This window comes from Oncorhynchus masou, chromosome 3 (genome assembly GCF_036934945.1).
Source record: "Oncorhynchus masou masou isolate Uvic2021 chromosome 3, UVic_Omas_1.1, whole genome shotgun sequence".
NCBI lineage: Eukaryota > Metazoa > Chordata > Actinopteri > Salmoniformes > Salmonidae > Oncorhynchus > Oncorhynchus masou.
The window spans coordinates 5,580,464-5,601,373 of NC_088214.1; the positions used below are offsets into that span (position 1 = coordinate 5,580,464).

At 43.9% G+C, this 20,910-nt stretch overlaps 1 protein-coding gene across 2 annotated transcripts in view; it reads left to right on the top strand.

The window, feature by feature from the left end:
- The window catches only part of LOC135509144 (CTD small phosphatase-like protein), a 50,194-nt gene that overhangs the window by 7,718 nt on the left and 21,566 nt on the right, over positions 1–20,910 (top strand). The gene's annotated exons all lie outside the window — the stretch shown is intronic.

A 20,910-nucleotide genomic window follows, 5' to 3' on the forward strand; every position in this document is an offset into this window, starting at 1 on the left:
CAGTATTGCAGTATCACCCCCCCCCCCCCCGGCTAAGATTTTAACAGGAAGCAGACCACTCTGTGATCCTTTAAAAACCTGAGTGCACAAAACATTAGGAACACCTGGTCTTTCCATGAGAAACTAACCAGGTAAATCCTGGTGAAAGCTATCCCTTATTGATGTCACTTGTTAAATCCATTTCAGTCAGGTTAGATGAAGGGAAGGAGGCAGGTTTAATAAGTAATTTTAAGCTTTGAGACAGGCCTACACAATCTATTTGTGAATGGGCAAGACAATATTTAAGTGCTTTTGAATGGGGCATGGTAAAAGGTGCCAGGTGCACTAGTTTGTGTCAAGAACATCAACACTGCTGGGTTTTTCACGCTCAACAGTTTCCTGTGTAACTAACAAGAATGGTCCACTACCCAAAGGTAACACAGCGACCTTGACACAACTGTGGGAAGCATTGGAGTCAACATGGGGCCAGTATCAAATCACATTTTATTTGTCACATGCGCCGAATACAACCTTGCAGTGAAATGCTAACTTAACCAACTATGCAGTTTTCAGAAAAATAAGTGTTAGGTAAAAAAAAAATGGATAAGAAATAAAAATAACAATTAAAGAGCAGCAGTAAAATAACAGTAGCGAGGCTATATACAGGGGGTACCGGTACAGAGTCAATGTGGAGGCTACATACAGGGGGTACCGGTACAGAGTCAATGTGGAGGCTATATACAGGGGGTACCGGTACAGAGTCAATGTGGAGGCTACATACAGGGGGTACCGGTACAGAGTCAATGTGGAGGCTATATACAGGGGGTACCGGTACAGAGTCAATGTGGAGGCTACATACAGGGGGTACCGGTACAGAGTCAATGTGGAGGCTACATACAGGGGTACCGGTACAGAGTCAATGTGGAGGCTATATACAGGGGGTACCGGTACAGAGTCAATGTGGAGGCTATATACAGGGGGTACCGGTACAGAGTCAATGTGGAGGCTATATACAGGGGGTACCGGTACAGAGTCAATGTGGAGGCTATATACAGGGGGTACCGGTACAGAGTCAATGTGGAGGCTATATACAGGGTATTACGGTACAGAGTCAATGTGGAGGCTATATACAGGGGGTACCGGTACAGAGTCAATGTGGAGGCTATATACAGGGGGTACTGGTACAGAGTCAATGTGGAGGCTATATACAGGGGTACCGGTACAGAGTCAATGTGGAGACTATATACAGGGGGTACCGGGACAGAGTCAATGTGGAGGCTATATACAGGGGGTACCGGTACAGAGTCAATGTGGAGGCTATATACAGGGGTACCGGTACAGAGTCAATGTGGAGGCTATATACAGGGGGTACCGGTACAGAGTCAATGTGGAGGCTATATACAGGGGTACCGGTACAGAGTCAATGTGGAGACTATATACAGGGGGTACCGGGACAGAGTCAATGTGGAGGCTATATACAGGGGTACCGGTACAGAGTCAATGTGGAGACTATATACAGGGGGTACCGGTACAGAGTCAATGTGGAGGCTATATACAGGGGTACTGGTACAGAGTCAATGTGGAGGCTATATACAGGGGTACCGGTACAGAGTCAATGTGGAGACTATATACAGGGGGTACCGGGACAGAGTCAATGTGGAGGCTATATACAGGGGGTACCGGTACAGAGTCAATGTGGAGGCTATATACAGGGGTACCGGTACAGAGTCAATGTGGAGGCTATATACAGGGGGTACTGGTACAGAGTCAATGTGGAGGCTATATACAGGGGTACCGGTACAGAGTCAATGTGGAGACTATATACAGGGGGTACCGGGACAGAGTCAATGTGGAGGCTATATACAGGGGTACCGGTACAGAGTCAATGTGGAGACTATATACAGGGGGTACTGGTACAGAGTCAATGTGCGGTGGGACAGGTTAGTCGAGGTAATATGTACATGTAGGTAATATGTACATGTAGGTAGAGTTAAAGTGTTTATAGTTCATAGTTGGAGAGTAGCAGCAGCGTAAAAGAGGCTGTTTTCCTATCGAAGGTGAATCCGCTTTGTGTTTTGTTTCCTTGCCAAGATATTAACGATTATCGCGATGCTGGTATCTCTCTGTCCCGAGGAATCACTGTCTGGGCAGACCCACACATTTTCCAGTTCCCAGCTATTGCTCTTCTGTGCAATAAATTCCAAAAGGAGCCAAACAGGGTCAAGTAGGGTCATGGGGCCAAAGTGTGAAGGTGTGGCAGTGGCCAGTCTGGGAAAGGTCATGCACTTTGACCTGTGTCAACCAATCACTGAAGCCCAATGACAGATGGACCTATAATTTGCGCTATCCACCAGAAAAAGACCCACCAGCAAGGAGTGAGAGGCTGAATCCCAAATGTCATCCTATTCAAATGGACCCCGGTCAAAAGTAGTGCACTATATAGGAAATGTGATGCCATTTGAGATGCTGCCATAGGCCTAATATGAAGGACCTGTGTTGGTTCAACTGAGGTTCTAAAGCCTTTTACTAATGGCCTTAGTCGTTCAGGTTTCATTAGATGAGTGTGGCTTTGTTGTAATCTCATTAGCGATGATTAGCCTAGCGCAGCTCAGACCAATTACTGTCGGCTCCTTCCTTCCTCCTAAGAAAGAATGCATGTTGTTGGTCTGACAGCCAAGTGGAAATTGCTAACATAACTAGGTTAGTTTTGTTCACACACACACAGTTGGCGTAAATCATTACAGCACATAATGGGATATGATGCAGTTCAGTTAGGGCTGGGCGATATGGCCCAAAAAATTTTTTTTTTTTTTTTTTCAAATTTATGTCTGACTCTCAATTTTATTTTTTATAAATGTTTTATCTAAATAAGCTTTGTTGTACATTTTAAAGGTCAAATGTACTGCATTTCAAACAGTCAGCGATAATGAATTCAGGGCTTGTGAAATTATATCTAGGCTAAATATAAGCCTTCTACAACCATGAGACCCACTAATAATTGTATTATTTTATCACAATAGTTTAACCTGCTTTTTTGTTGTTGTTGTTGCAATGATCTGGCTATCAAGTCTATGAAAGTACTCTTGGTTAGAATTTTAACCAGAACCTTGCACATTCACTAATAATGACAAACCTTATTGTAGGTATTCTAGAACATGAACACAGGCCTCATTAACAATCTCTCAAGAACAAGCTCACGTCCAAGTGAGTAGCCAGCTAATCTTTATATTTAAACTTTAGCCAACTTGGATCAATATGCTAGCTAACAAAGTAGAACAGTTGAATAGTTATGAACACACCCTTCTGTCTGTCTGCAACTGTTTGAACAGCATGCTAGCCTGTCCACTTTGTTCAGATGTTCAAATCAAAATGGCCTATCTTTATTTCTCAGAAAGAGAAGAAGTTTCAAATTCCTTATCATTTTGTTTTATGCTTATTGCACATTTATAAAAGACTAGACAGCTCGTGTAACATTCTTTGGTTAAAATGCTGCCGGTGGTACGACAATGCAGCCCGTGACAAACTGAACATAATCCAGAATTCTGTTCATAGACATCCTGTTTTAGGAGTGTCTGCTCTCTGCAATTTGACGAGTTGAGACGGGGTATCTTTAGAAAGGTTAAATTTCAAACAATTTGGTTGCATATGCGCCAAAATATATTTTTTTAAAATTTATTTTGGACCACTGTGCAATTTGTGATTTTTTTTTTTCTCCCCTTCTCCAAATAATAATAATTGTTGTCAAGATAAGGCTTCACGGTACCGTTGTAAAGCAACATCATGGTTGCACTTTTCCCTCAAGGTTACTCTGATGTCCAAAAGATTTCAAATCAACATTTCTTTATGAAACTTAAGTTTCATGTATTTGAAAATATCTACATTCCTCAGTCCAAAGTTGCTTTTTAATTTTGTCATGGAAATACATGTATTTATTATTACCAAGTAATTTATAGTTTCTATGTTTTTAGTTTTCCATGTGGATCAATTAATCGGTGAATTCTGAAAAGCTATCAAAGGATGGGGTTGAGGTTTTTTTAGGGAGTGATATTGGTTCTTGTCTAAACAGTAAAATTTTCTTCCGTATTGTTATAGTTTTCTAAAATATATGAAGTTGTTCATGTTCTGAGCTTTATCCTTTGAAAACAGACACGTAAAAAGATTCTGGGGGATGAGAATGAGCATCTTCAATATTGGCACCCATTGTTCCTCTTTAGTGAATTTTTACTAAAGCCCTGGGTGGAGAAGTTGATGCAATTTCACGCCTGGAAGGTTAAAACCACCTTCAGACTAAGGAAGATGTAAAACTTTCCTTTTAATTCTGAGAGTAATTATTTTTTTTAAAGAATGTCTTCTGACCAATCCTACAGCTTTCTTGAACTCGACAACCCTGAATCAATTATCAGGAGACAAAACATCACAGAAAACAGAGATCACCCAAGAAGAGACATTAGACACTGTTAAAAAACATTTGTGCAGAGAAAAGCACCTGGACTGCTTTCCCATAGAATTCTATTAAACAATTTGTGACAAAGTAGCTCCCCTATTTACACACACAACTCAATTCAGTGGTTCCTAGTTCAATGTATCAAACAGTTATTTCAATTATACTAAAACCCGCAACATCTCCTGATGTTTACAAACCCAGTTGAATAAATTGTGACAATAAAATAATAACAAAACTCATAAGCAATCAAATGGCAAGTCTTACCAGACTTGATACATATAAATTAAACAGGGTTTATTAAAAATAGACGCGAACAAGTTCTGTTTTAATACAATACGCTATAAAACAAGATGTAGATTTATCAATAATGGCTGTTAATGCCGAAAAGGCCTTTGCCTGTCTTGAATTGCATTTTTCTATTCAAAACTTTGGAAGCTTTCCATTTTCCATCTGAAATAATACATTTTAGAAAAAATATTTTATATATGTCCTAAAGCAAAATATATACACACATAATACATTATCTGATGAAATTGCTTTAGAAAGGGGCACAAGGCAGAGATGTCCCCTCTCCCCCCTTCTGTTTGCACTGGCAATTAAACCGCTTGCAGAAATAATTAGACGGGACCCAAACGTAACAGGTATTGGCAAACATGAATATAAACCACACTTATTTGCAGACGATCACCTGATGTACCAATATTGAAAACTCAATACATGCTACAAATGACTCATTTCAATGACAGGTATTCGTATCAACATTTAGGCTTTTATAATATATTCATGTCTTTACAGTGTTACATGTTTGTTTCTAGGGCACAACATGTCCTTCAAAATTAGCAAGAATTCATATAGCCCCAATATAGGCTCTATCCCAATCAATCTAAACAATCTTATTCTCTGGGGTTCCTACATTTTATGTGTTGCTCCTAATTTTTTAGTGATAGCAAATATATATTTTTAAATTCATTTAGAGCCCCCTCTATTACAATCAAATAATATCAGTGTATTTGTGTCCATATGACTGATTTTCTGTTGGATTTAACCTCAAATGTAAATAGCGAGTTGAAACCACTTGTGAGAGTGGAGGAAGTGATCTCTTATCTTTGTTGGTGTGTGTGTGTGTGTGTGTGTAAATGCGATTCAAATTAATTGAATTGGTTAAATATAATCACCCAGCCCTAATTTCAGTACACCCACAACGGGTCATTTGATGCTACTATCCGTTCCGAGTCTGACTGAAGTAAAGAACAAGAAGTGTCTGTATGCCGTAGTTTAGATATGAGTAGGTCGGAGAGCAGGCCCTCTTCTCAGTGCAGAGCCGGCTCAGATGACACTAACTCCCCATGGCACTGACCCAGAGAGGGTGAGCTTGAGAGGCTGGTGGAGAGGGAGGGATGAAGGGAGAGGGAGTTTCTCTCCGTGGTTGTCATATTTGAGGCCAGGCCGCTGAAAGCAGAGCTCAGTGATGCTGCTGCTCACACTGGTTGTGTTTGCGGTTCTGCTTCTTTCACTCCCGTTCTCTCTCTGATCCAACATATCTCTCCTATCCACCCATGCTCGCTCTCGGTTTCTCTCTCTGATCCAACATATCTCTCCTATCCACCCATGCTCGCTCTCGGTTTCTCTCTCTGATCCAACATATCTCTCCTATCCACCCATGCTCGCTCTCGGTTTCTCTCCTATCCACCCATGCTCGCTCTCGGTTTCTCTCTCTGATCCAACATATCTCTCCTATCCACCCATGCTCACTCTCGGTTTCTCTCTCTGATCCAACATATCTCTCCTATCCACCCATGCTCACTCTCGGTTTCTCTCTCTGATCCAACATATCTCTCCTATCCACCCATGCTCGCTCTCGGTTTCTCTCTCTGATCCAACATATCTCTCCTATCCACCCATGCTCGCTCTCGGTTTCTCTCTCTGATCCAACATATCTCTCCTATCCACCCATGCTCACTCTCGGTTTCTCTCTCTGATCCAACATATCTCTCCTATCCACCCATGCTCGCTCTCGGTTTCTCTCTCTGATCCAACATATCTCTCCTATCCACCCATGCTCACTCTCGGTTTCTCTCTCTGATCCAACATATCTCTCCTATCCACCCATGCTCACTCTCGGTTTCTCTCTCTGATCCAACATATCTCTCCTATCCACCCATGCTCGCTCTCGGTTTCTCTCTCTGATCCAACATATCTCTCCTATCCACCCATGCTCGCTCTCGGTTTCTCTCTCTGATCCAACATATCTCTCCTATCCACCCATGCTCGCTCTCGGTTTCTCTCTCTCGCACTGAATGAGTCACACAGAACATGTTCCTCATGGTGCCAACGCCAACATGAACATTGCAACTAGGATTGTATCTGAGCAATAATTACAGACTGCTGTCCGTTTTGTGAAAATCTGGACAGAAGCGTCTGGACACGCCAATGGAACATCTGGCAGAGGCAGGGCATAGAGCAGGGGTGTTAAAAGGATGTCAATTATTATTTAGACACAGTTTCTACATAGTTTACATTTGCTTTGAGTCATTTTATAGTATACCGAGTTCATTTTTCTACCCCTAGAAAATATGTAATATATATTACATGTTTTGAGTCAAACCTTGCCTGCAGGGCCATATGTTTGCCCATCCTGGAGTGAAGGGACTGTTGTTGTCCCCTGTGTTGCGTAGGCTATGTCTGATTTTTAACTTTTGTATCTGAGGTTAAGATTTCACATGCATGAGAAATATATCTCCTCGTGTTGAATTGTACCAATGGGTGCCTCACTATATAAAATGTCATTTTCTTACCTTTTCAAGCAGTTGATTTGACTGTGATGCACATCCCAAGCAGTTTTTTTTTTAGTCTTGGTTAGTAAGCTAACATGAATAAAGTAGATTAAAGTTAATGGCTGAAGAAGCACCAGACCAACTGCCAGGAACAGAATTGGCCACCACCTTTGGCCTCAGTCCACCTCTGCTCTCCCGGCTGCCGTCAAACACAAGTGCCCTTCTGTTCTCTGTCTACTCTACAGCCACTGTTAAAGCTGCTGCTGCTGCTGCCTGCCAGGCTGGCTGGGGTGTCCGTCTAAATATAGGCTAACTATCCTGTTGGTGCTGGGGTATGGTGGCTGGGGTATGGTGCTAGGGGGCTGGGGTATGGTGCTAGGGGGCTGGGGTATGGTGCTAGGGGGCTGGGGTATGGTGCTAGGGGGCTGGGGTATGGTGCTAGGGGGCTGGGGTATGGTGCTAGGGGGCTGGGGTATGGTGCTAGGGGGCTGGGGTATGGGGCTGGGGTATGGTGCTAGGGGGCTGGGGTATGGTGCTAGGGGGCTGGGGTATGGTGCTAAAGGGTTGGGGTATGGTGCTAGGGGGCTGGGGTATGGGGCTGGGGTATGGTGCTAGGGGGCTGGGGTATGGTGCTAGGGGGCTGGGGTATGGTGCTAGGGGGCTGGGGTATGGTGCTAGGGGGCTGGGGTATGGTGCTAGGGGGCTGGGGTATGGTGCTAGGGGGCTGGGGTATGGTGCTAGGGGGCTGGGGTATGGTGCTAGGGGGCTGGGGTATGGTGCTAGGGGGCTGGGGTATGGTGCTAGGGGGCTGGGGTATGGTGCTAAAAGGCTGGGGTATGGTGCTAAAAGGCTGGGGTATGGTGCTAGGGGGCTGGGGTATGGTGCTAAAAGGCTGGGGTATGGTGCTATTAAGAACAAATTCTTATTTACAATGACAGCCTACCCCGGCCAAACGCGGACGACGCTGGGCCAATTGTGTGCCGCGGTATGGGACTCCCAATCACGGCCAGTTGTGATACAGCCTGGAATTGAACCAGGGTTTGTAGTGATGCCTCTAGCACTGAGATGCAGTGCCATTCGGAAGCCCTACAGCTGGGGTATATTTGATTCTTATTATTATATCGTTGCCATTATCCTCACAGTTCTTCCAGGTGATACTGCTGTTGTTGACTATTTTTGGCCAGACTTGACTAGCCCAATAGTCTCAGCATGATGGTATTACACAACACAGATATTAGACAGGGACGCAGTGCAGAGTGACTTCACTCTGTTTTAAAGATCCCAAACAGTTATTCTGATTTCCATGTAAAATAACCTTTTTTGTGACTAAAATATTACCCGTAATATTTTTTTTTTGGGGGGGGTGGATAGAAATGCTACATTTTCGAAAGTACTTTTTCTCTCATGGCTAACTACCAGCAAGTTTGGGAAGATGTAGATCGATGTAGAACCAACGGTCGTTTTGGTCAGACTTTATCGATGTAGAACCAACGGTCGTTTTGATCAAACTTTAGTCATCATACTTTGACCTGGATTCATCCAAATATCATAACATTTCACGAAAAACAGGATTTAGACATTTTGTTACGGTATAGCCTTATTCTAATATATATTGCATTGATGGGGGTGGGGAGGGAACAAATCTACGCATAATAACAAAGTAAAAATACTTTTTCTATTATTTTTTTTGTTCATGTGTAATAAAAAAATACTTAAATCATATTTACATGAATATTCGGACCCTTTACTCAGTACTTTGTTGAAGGACCTTTGGCAGCGATTACAGCCTCGATTCTTCTTGCGTATGACGCTACAAGTTTGGCACTGCTATTTTCAGGTCTCTCCAGCGATGTTAGATCGGGTTCAAGTCCAGGCTCTGGCTGGGCTGCTCAAGTACATTCTGAGACTTGTCCTGAAGCCACTCCTGCGTTGTCTTGGCCGTGTGCTTAGGATCATGGTCCTGTTGGAAGTCTGAGGTCCTGAGCGCTCTGGAGACGGTTTTCATCATGGATCTCTCTGTACACTGCTCCATTCATCTTTCCTTCGATCCTGACTAGTCTCCCAGTCCATGTCATTGAAAAACATCCCCACAGCATGATTCTGCCACCACTATGCTTCACCATAGGGATGGTATTGGCCAGGTGATGAGTCGGTGCCTGGATTCCTCCAGACGTGACGCCATGAAGGCATGATTTGGTGGAGTGCTGCAGAGATGGTTGTCCTTCTGGAAGGTTTTCCCATATCCACAGAGGACTCTTCTTGAACTACACTGTTGGTTAAGGGCTTGTAAGTAAGCATTTCACGGTAGTCTACACTTGTTGTATTTGGAGCATGTTACAATTAAAGTTCGATTTGACCTCTGGAGCTCTGTCAGAGTGACCATCGGGTTCTTGGTCACCTCCCTGCCCAACCTCCCTTCTCCCCTGAATGCTCAGTTTGGCCGGTCGGTCAGCTCTCGGAAGAGTCTAGGTGGTTCCAAATTCCTTCCATTTAAGAATGATGGAGGCCACTGTTTTCTTAGGGACCTTCAATGCTGCAGAAATGTTTTGGTACCCTTCCCCAGATCTGTGCCTCGACACAATCCTGTCTTGGAGCTCTACGGACAATTCCTTCAACCTCATGACTTGGTTTTTGCTGGTTTTTGTATCACATGTTTTAAATAGGCCCTTGTGTTCTTATGTTGATTTGGATACTTCAACAACACTGCATACGTAGCCTACTCCTTACGTTCACTGTCATTTTTGAAAAATCTTTGAATTTAGATTACACACCGGGACTGGTCTGTGTGGACCAGGGGAAGGACATCCCAAATCTTACACAAGCACACAGTTATGATGTGTCAACAACCACAAACCCACCCACGAGTCTGGACTGCGACGCACGTAGTGCACACACACACACAGGGTCTTCTGACAGAGAGGCGGGCTGGTTGGCAAGCTGCTTCGGAGTTGGAATAACACATTCTCCTGAAATGGTTAGACCATGCGAAGCTGTTGTTGCACCCACTCCCTAATGCCTTATTTTTGTGTGTGTGTGTGTGTGTGTGTGAACAGTTTAGTGTTGAATGGAACGAGCTGCTGCCTGCTTTCCAGAGCAACTGGACCACAAGTGATTGTTTATTTGTGCTCTCCGGTGCAGATTGACTAATTATTTCACTGTCAAGGTCCAAGATACGTGGTTATGTTGTTTATATGAAGTCTTTTAGTGAGAGACTGAAACAGTCTATGCTGTTTGAAGTCTATATTTAGTGGTTGAATTCATTCCTGCACATTGGATGTTCCACACACTGTCATACTTCTAGTCTGTCAGAGTAATTGACAGCTTTTGGCCCCAAAAATTATAATGACAAGTCGATTGATAAAATTGACGCTGGCCAAATCGATCGTGAGAAAAAAACAATCCAATTACAAAATATTAGTTGATGGAAATCCATTTGACCATCATGCTTATCGGTCAATAGGTTAATTTGCATAATTTATTGGAATTCAATTGTGTGTATTTTCATTAGTCATGTACACTATATATACAAAGGTATGTGGACACCCCTTCAAGTTAGTGGATTTGGCTATTTCAGCCCCACCCGTTGCAGACCAGTGTATAAAATCAAGCACACAGCCATGCAATCTCCATAGACAAACCTAGGCAGTAGCATGGCCTTAATTTAGAGCGCAGTGACTTTCAACGTGGCACTGTCATAGGACGCCACCTTTCCAACAAGTCAGTTTGTCAAATGTCTGCCCTGCTAAAGCTGCCCTGGTCAACTTTAAGTGCTGTTATTGTGAAGTGGAAATGTCTGAGAACAACAACGGCTTAGCTGCAAAGTGGTAGGCCACACAAGCTCACAGAATGGGACCGCTGAAGCTCGTAGCTTGTCAAACTCCTCTGTCCTCAGTTGCAACACTTACTACCAAGTTCCAACTGCCTCTGGAAGCAACGTTAGCACAAGAACTGTTCATCTGGAGCTTCATGAAATGGGTTTTCATGGCCGAGCAGCCGCACACAAGCCTAAGATCACCATGAGCCAGTGCCAAGCTTCGCCTGGGGTGGTGTAAAGCTTGCTACCTGCCCGAATGCATAGTGTCAACTGTAAAGTTTGGTGGAGGAGGAATAATGGTCTGGGGCTGTTTTTCATAGTTCAGACTGGGCCCCTTAGTTCCAGCGAAGGGTAAGCTTAACGCTACAGCATACAATGACGTTCCAGATGATTCTGTGCTTCCAACTTTCTGGCAACAGTTTTGGGGAAGGCCCTTTCCTTCAGTATGACAATGCACCTGTGCACAAAGCAAGTTCCATACAGAAATGGTTTGTTGAGATCGGTGTGGAGAGAACTTGTTGGATGTTGGAACATTGCTGCGGGGACTTGCTTCCATTCAGCCACAAGCATTAGTGAGGCATCAGGCACTGATGTCGGGCGATTAGACCTGGCTCACAATCTGTACTCTCAATTCATCCCAAAGGTGTTCGATGGGGTTGAGGTCATGGCTCTGTCCAGGCCAGTCAAGAACTAACAGAAAACTGAGTCTGAATGCATCCAGCAGCATAAACCAACTCAGTTTGTATAGGTAGGCAACAGTAATGGACAGTTCCTTTCCTGTCTGTACGTCTGTCCGTCCGTCCCCAGCTGTGGGCTATATTTGGAGCCATGCAGTGGACTGAGCAGAGCCGGAAGTCCTGGTTGATGTTAGTTTTTGTGTGATGTCATTGCGATGATTCATACATAGGAAGCACAGAACTGCCTAATTTTAGTATGTGGGTCGTTCCATGTCATTTCAGCAAGCCATGTAAGCGCAGTGGATGTTTATATGAGGCGAGGTGGATGTTTATATGAGGCGAGGGGGATGTTTATATGAGGCGAGGTGGACGTCTTATATGAAGCGAGGTGGATGTCTTATATGAAGCGAGGTGGATGTTTATATGAAGCGAGGTGGATGTTTTATATGAGGCGAGGGGGACGTTTTATATGAGGCGAGGGGGACGTTTTATATGAGGCGAGGGGGACGTTTTATATGAGGCGAGGGGGACGTTTTATATGAGGCGAGGGGGACGTTTTATATGAGGCGAGGTGGACGTTTTATATGAGGCGAGGGGGACGTTTTATATGAGGCGAGGGGGACGTTTTATATGAAGCGAGGTGGACGTTTTATATGAGGCGAGGTGGACGTTTTATATGAGGCGAGGGGGACGTTTTATATGAAGCGAGGTGGACGTTTTATATGAGGCGAGGTGGATGTTTTATATGAGGCGAGGGGGATGTTTATATGAGGCGAGGTGGATGTTTATATGAGGCGAGGGGGACGTTTTATATGAGGCGAGGGGGATGTTTATATGAGGCGAGGGGGATGTTTTATATGAGGCGAGGGGGATGTTTATATGAGGCGAGGTGGACGTTTATATGAGGAGGTGGACGTTTATATGAGGAGGTGGACGTTTATATGAGGAGGTGGACGTTTATATGAGGAGGTGGACGTTTATATGAGGAGGTGGACGTTTATATGAGGAGGTGGACGTTTATATGAGGAGGTGGACGTTTATATGAGGAGGTGGACGTTTATATGAGGAGGTGGACGTTTATATGAGGAGGTGGACGTTTATATGAGGAGGTGGACGTTTATATGAGGAGGTGGACGTTTATATGAGGAGGTGGACGTTTATATGAGGAGGTGGACGTTTATATGAGGAGGTGGACGTTTATATGAGGAGGTGGACGTTTATATGAGGCGAGGTGGACGTTTATATGAGGCGAGGTGGACGTTTATATGAGGCGAGGTGGACGTTTATATGAGGCGAGGTGGACGTTTATATGAGGCGAGGTGGACGTTTATATGAGGCGAGGTGGACGTTTATATGAGGCGAGGTGGACGTTTATATGAGGCGAGGTGGACGTTTATATGAGGCGAGGTGGACGTTTATATGAGGCGAGGTGGACGTTTTATATGAGGCGAGGTGGACGTTTTATATGAGGCGAGGTGGACGTTTTATATGAGGCGAGGTGGACGTTTTATATGAGGCGAGGGGGACGTTTTATATGAGGCGAGGGGGACGTTTTATATGAGGCGAGGGGGACGTTTTATATGAGGCGAGGGGGACGTTTTATATGAGGCGAGGTGGACGTTTTATATGAGGCGAGGGGGACGTCTTATATGAAGCGAGGTGGATGTTTATATGAGGCGAGGGGGATGTTTTATATGAGGCGAGGTGGATGTTTTATATGAGGCGAGGTGGATGTTTTATATGAGGCGAGGTGGATGTTTTATATGAGGCGAGGTGGACGTTTATATGAGGCGAGGTGGACGTTTATATGAGGCGAGGTGGACGTTTATATGAGGCGAGGTGGACGTTTATATGAGGCGAGGTGGACGTTTATATGAGGCGAGGTGGACGTTTATATGAGGCGAGGTGGACGTTTATATGAGGCGAGGTGGACGTCTTATATGAGGCGAGGTGGACGTCTTATATGAGGCGAGGTGGACGTCTTATATGAGGCGAGGTGGACGTCTTATATGAGGCGAGGTGGACGTCTTATATGAGGCGAGGTGGACGTCTTATATGAGGCGAGGTGGGCGTCTTATATGAGGCGAGGTGGGCGTCTTATATGAGGCGAGGTGGGCGTCTTATATGAGGCGAGGGGGGCGTCTTATATGAGGCGAGGGGGGCGTCTTATATGAGGCGAGGGGGCGTCTTATATGAGGCGAGGGGGCGTCTTATATGAGGCGAGGGGGACGTCTTATATGAGGCGAGGGGGACGTCTTATATGAGGCGAGGGGGACGTCTTATATGAGGCGAGGGGGACGTCTTATATGAGGCGAGGTGGACGTTTTATATGAGTCGAGGGGGATGTTTATATATATATATATATATATAGAAATGGCTCCTTCACGAGTGGTGTTCCAGCTTCCCACTGATGACTCATCGACGAAGGCTAACTGTGTCTCTCGGGCAGTTTCATAGAACCCGTCGGGTGATTGGTTGAGCCGTCTTGAGTACGCGACGTCACTCTGAGCCCTTACCAAAACACCAAAATGTGGCGGACGATTTCGTCTCGCCTCAGATCAGATACCAGTAGTAACCACCAACTGGTATCTGGTATCAAAACACAGGACACATTTTCAGTGTATTGGTATTTAGCTATGTCGTTGTTTTCCAGCTGACGAGCGTTAGGCAGCTGTCTTCAGATCCTAGGCATTTTTTGGTCCTGGATTCAGCTTGTTTATCCTCCTTTCACAAGAGTAACAGTTTGTCCATTGAAAAATATAGCGTTTGTGTGGCTGTTAAATGTTATATGGTGCTTACATTTTAACGTTCTTTCTTCAAATTTGAGAAATCAGCTTTCTGAGGATTGTTTTTTTCAGGTCTATTTTTAAGCAACTAGCTCTGTCTCACTTCACTATTAGACGTTCATCCATGTTTCTCAGACTTCAAATTTACCAAAGTATAGTTCAGGCATTAACTAAGGTTTGGGGTCGGCTTAAAACAAAAATCTTAAACAACCTTCGGAATCGCAAAGAGGATGCTTACGCCCGTCCGCAACGCCCTAGCAACGCCCATCCCCGTCCGCAACGCCCTAGCAACGCCCATCCCCTTCCACAACGCCCTAGCAACGCCCGTCCACAACGCCCTAGTAAACCAAAACCTACTTAGAAGTTAACAGCGCTCACTGTTGCCCCCTAGTGGCCGGTTTCCACATCTCCCAACGTCCTCAGAAAATGGATGGACATAGAATACTGACTTGTATCATGGGTGACTTGGCTGGTTTGAAGTTTTCTATAATTATACGAAATATTGCGTATCTGTGAATATTCCACTCTAAAATCGGTATCGGATACAAAAATCCCATATCGGTCAATCTTGCTCTATAGCCCAGCTCTGTCATCGATGGATGCCTAGGCTAGTTCGTTAATTCTCTCTCGCTGTGTCGGTCTTAGATTGAAGGAGAGATTTAAGTACCCAGCATACTGAAGTGAGAGAAGCAGTCATTAATTTGACTGGAAGCCAGAGGGAGAGCGTGGGAGAGGGAGAGAGGATGATGAAATGAGAGGGAGGGAGAGATGGAGAAGAGTGAGACAGTGTGAGAGAGACAGTCAGAGAATTTGAGACAAACAGGTAGTGTCATACAGACCGGGAGCGTGAGAGAGACATACATACATACATACATACATACATACATACATACATACATACATACATACATACATACATACATACATACATACATACAGGGAGAGACATACATACATACATACATACATACATACATACATACATACATACATACATACATACATACATACATACATACATACATACATACATACATACATACAGGGAGAGACATACATACATACAGGGAGAGACATACATACATACATACATACAGGGAGAGACATACATACAGGGAGAGACATACATACATACAGGGAGAGACATACATACATACATACATACATACATACATACATACATACATACATACATACATACATACATACATACATACATACATACATACATACATACATACAGGGAGAGACATACATACATACATACATACATACATACATACATACATACATACATACATACATACATACATACATACATACATACATACATACATACATACAGGGAGAGACATGCATACAGGGAGAGACATACATACATACATACATACATACATACATACATACATACATACATACATACATACATACATACATACATACATACATACATACATACATACATACATACATACATACATACAGGGAGAGACATACATACATACATACATACATACAGGGAGAGACATACATACATACATACATACATACATACATACAGGGAGAGACATACATACATACATACATACATACATACATACATACATACATACATACATACATACAGGGAGAGACATACATACAGGGAGAGACATACATACATACATACATACATACATACATACATACATACATACATACATACATACAGGGAGAGACATACATACATACAGGGAGAGACATACATACATACAGGGAGAGACATACATACATACATACATACAGGGAGAGACATACATACATACATACATACATACATACATACATACATACATACATACAGGGAGAGACATACATGCATACAGGGAGAGACATACATACATACATACATACAGGGAGAGACAATACAGACATACAGGGAGAGACAATACAGACATACAGGGAGAGACATACAGGGAGAGACATACAGACATACAGGGAGAGACATACAGACATGCAGGGAGAGACATACAGACATACAGGGAGAGACATACAGACATACAGGGAGAGACATACAGACATACAGGGAGAGACATACAGACATACAGGGAGAGACATACAGACATACAGGGAGAGACATACAGACATACAGGGAGAGACATACAGACATACAGGGAGAGACATACAGACATACAGGGAGAGACATACAGACATACAGGGAGAGACATACATACATACATACATACATACATACATACATACATACATACAGGGAGAGACATACATACATACAGGGAGAGACATACATACATACAGGGAGAGACATACATACATACAGGGAGAGACATACATACATACATACATACAGGGAGAGACATACATACATACATACATACATACATACATACATACATACATACATACAGGGAGAGACATACATGCATACAGGGAGAGACATACATACATACATACATACAGGGAGAGACAATACAGACATACAGGGAGAGACAATACAGACATACAGGGAGAGACATACAGGGAGAGACATACAGACATACAGGGAGAGACATACAGACATGCAGGGAGAGACATACAGACATACAGGGAGAGACATACAGACATACAGGGAGAGACATACAGACATACAGGGAGAGACATACAGACATACAGGGAGAGACATACAGACATACAGGGAGAGACATACAGACATACAGGGAGAGACATACAGACATACAGGGAGAGACATACAGACATACAGGGAGAGACATACAGACATACAGGGAGAGACATACAGACATACAGGGAGAGACATACAGACATACAGGGAGAGACATACAGACATACAGGGAGAGACATACAGACATACAGGGAGAGACATGCAGGGAGAGACATACAGGGAGAGACATACAGGGAGAGACATACAGACATACAGGGAGAGACATACATACATACATACATACATACATACATACATACATACATACATACATACATACATACATACATACATACATACATACATACATACAGGGAGAGACATACAGACATACAGGGAGAGACAATACAGACATACAGGGAGAGACATACAGACATACAGACATACAGGGAGAGACAATACAGACATACAGGGAGAGACAATACAGACATACAGGGAGAGACAATACAGACATACAGGGAGAGACATACAGGGAGAGACATACAGACATACAGGGAGAGACATACAGACATACAGGGAGAGACATACAGACATACAGGGAGAGACATACAGGGAGAGACATACAGACATACAGGGAGAGACATACAGACATACAGGGAGAGACATACAGACATACAGGGAGAGACATACAGACATACAGTGAGAGAGAGAGAGACTCCTGCAACGTGGATGTCATCATGGTATCTGTTTGCTCTCTGCCCTTAATAATGTGACTCCATTGGAATAATGCATTTTTCTCTCAGAAGATTACGCCAATCCTTTTAGAGGTGAAGTGATGGTGATTTGACATCCTGTCTGCGTCCCAAATCAAGTTTGTATTAGTTGTGTGTACGGGATACACATGGTATACATCATCCAATGAAATGTTTGCTTCCAGGTTCCTTCTCAACAATGCAACAACACAAGATAAGTATACGAACATAAAGTAAATGGCTCAGTAGAATAGAATAAACATTTCAATATGATACAGGGAGACACAATTTATAGTCTCATTATTTACATGTGTTTTGGTGAAGGGGGGGATTGGGGGCAGTGTATAAACAGAGCAGTATAATAAGAGTATGGTAATAGTGTGTGGGTGTGTGCTAAGTTGTGGAGAATCAGAGCAGGTGGTCAGTTCAGTTCAAGTGTTCAGCAGTCTGATGGCTTGTAGATACCAACAGGCTCAGAGACTGTTTCTATCAGACCTTATGCTCCGATACCGTCTGCCCGACGGTAAGGGAGAGAACAGCTTGTGGCTGGGGTGTGTGGGGTCCTTGATGATGCTGCGGGCCTTCCCTAGGCACCGTTTCAAGTAGATGTCCTGGATGGGTGGGAGCACGGTCCCAGTGATGTACTGGGCTGTCTTCACCACCTGCTGGAGGGCCACGGTCCCAGTGATGTACTGGTGCATTGAATGCTGCACTACGGGCTCTCAGCATTGTGCGGATGTCTCCGTTCGTCCAGGGTTTTTGGTTGAAATATGACCGCATTGTTGTTGTGGGTACAACATCAACACATTCCCTAATGAAGCCTGTGACTGACGATATATATATATATATATATATATATTCTCCTCAGTATTGACCGGTGAATCCTGGGTGAATGACTCATCCAGAATATTCCTATCATTATTCTCAGTCCTGCAGCAGTGAGTCTGTCTGTCTCTGTCCAGCGCCTCACTTTTCACTGTGTTAGTGGCTCCTCATTGAGCTGCTGCTTGTAGGAGGGGAGTAGGAACAGGGAGACGTGATCTGATTGGCTTAAGTGGGGGCGGGCGGGATGGCTTTGTGCGTGTTTGTACACAAACGGTACCCTATTCCCTACATTGTCCCCTACTTTTGACCAGGACCCACACACCTATAGGGCTCTGATCAAAAGTAGGCCACTATATAGGGAATAGTGTGCGGTTTGGGACGTTACCAAGACCTAACTGTGAGTGACACAATACATTTCTATCCTCTGAACATTATGTAACTAACGTTGCACCCTCCTGAACTGGCCCTGGTGTTGCAGCTTGGCCCGCAGAGAGGTGAGGGGGCGTAGGGGTTGAGGGGCGTAGGAGGGGAGTTTGACTGGGAGTGTTGAGGGGCGGTTGACTGGGTGTGTGAGCGTGGGTGCACTGACTGCAGCTCTCGCTCCAGTGGAAGGGAGGGGGGAGTGGAGGAGAGCAGGGAGGGGGGAGTGGATTGGAGGAGAGAGAGAGAGAGAGAGAGAGAGGGGGAGGGAGGGAGAGGAATGCTGCCTTGTATAGGCTGGTTCTACCGGGTCAGACTGACTGACTTACGGGGCTGTGGAGAGAGCGGGGGGTAGAGACAGGGGAAGAGATATGGGGGGGAGAGGGAGAGAGACATATGGGGGGGCAGGGAAGCGGGAAGAGACCGAACAAGCGGGAGAGAGCGTCTACAGCTAGTCTACAGCTAGGCTATGTGTGGCTGATGTCACTGGTTATTTTCTGATCAGTGGTTTAGTCTGTCAGACCAGGGTCAACAACAGCTACTACACTACTCTGCTACCTTCATCACACGGGTTGTGTGTTACCTTCATAAAACGGGTTGCGTGTTACCTTCATCACACGGGTTTATGTGTTACCTTCATCACACGGGTTTATGTGTTACCTTCATCACACGGGTTTATGTGTTACCTTCACCACACGGGTTTATGTGTTACCTTCATCACACGGGTTTATGTGTTACCTTCATCACACGGGTTGTGTGTTACCTTCATCACACGGGTTGTTTTCGGTTGCAGGGAAGCAGCTATGTGCATTCCTATATCATTAGTATTTCTCTGCTCTTTTTTCCCCAGAGTGCTATACTTCTGCTCAATAATGAAGTTGAGTTATTCATTGATTTATACTAGAGGTTGACCGATTATGATTTTTCAACGCCAATACCGATTATTGGAGGACCAAAAAAGCCGATACCGATTTTAATCGGTCGATTTAAAAAAATAATAAATATATGTAATATATATATATATATTTAAAACATTTTTTTAAAAATTGTATTTGTAATAATGACAATTACAACAATACTGAATTAACACTTATTTTAACTTAATATAAAACATCAATAAAATCAATTTAGCCTCAAGTAGATAATTAAACGTGTTCAATTTGGTTTAAATAATGCAAAAACCAAAGTGTTGGAGAATAATGTAAAAGTGCAATATGTGCCATGTAAGAAAGCTAACGTTTAAGTTCCTTGCTCAGAACATGAGAACATATGAAAGCTGATGGTTCCTTTTAACATGATTCTTCAATATCCCCAGGTAAGAAGTGTTAGGTTGTAGAGTTATTATAGGAATTATAGGACTATTTCTCTCTACCATTTGTATTTCATTAACCTTTGACTATTGGATGTTCTTACAGGCACTTTAGTATTGCCAGTGTAACAGTATAGCTTCCGTCCCTCTCCTCGCTCCTCCCTGGGCTCGAACCAGCAACACAACGACAACAGCCACCACATCGAAGCAGCGTTACCCATGCAAAGCAAGGGAAACAACCACCCCAAGACTCAGAGCGAGTGAAGTTTGAAATGCTATTAGCGCGCGCTAACTAGCCAGCCATTTCACTTCGGTCACACCAGCCTCATCTCAGGAGTTGATAGGTTTGAAGTCATAAACAACGCAATGCTTGACGCACAACGAAGAGCTGCTGGCAAAATGCACGAAAATGCTATTTGAATGAATGTTTACGCACCTGCTTCTAGTAATATCATCAACCATGTGTAGTTAACTAGTGATTATGATTAATTGTTT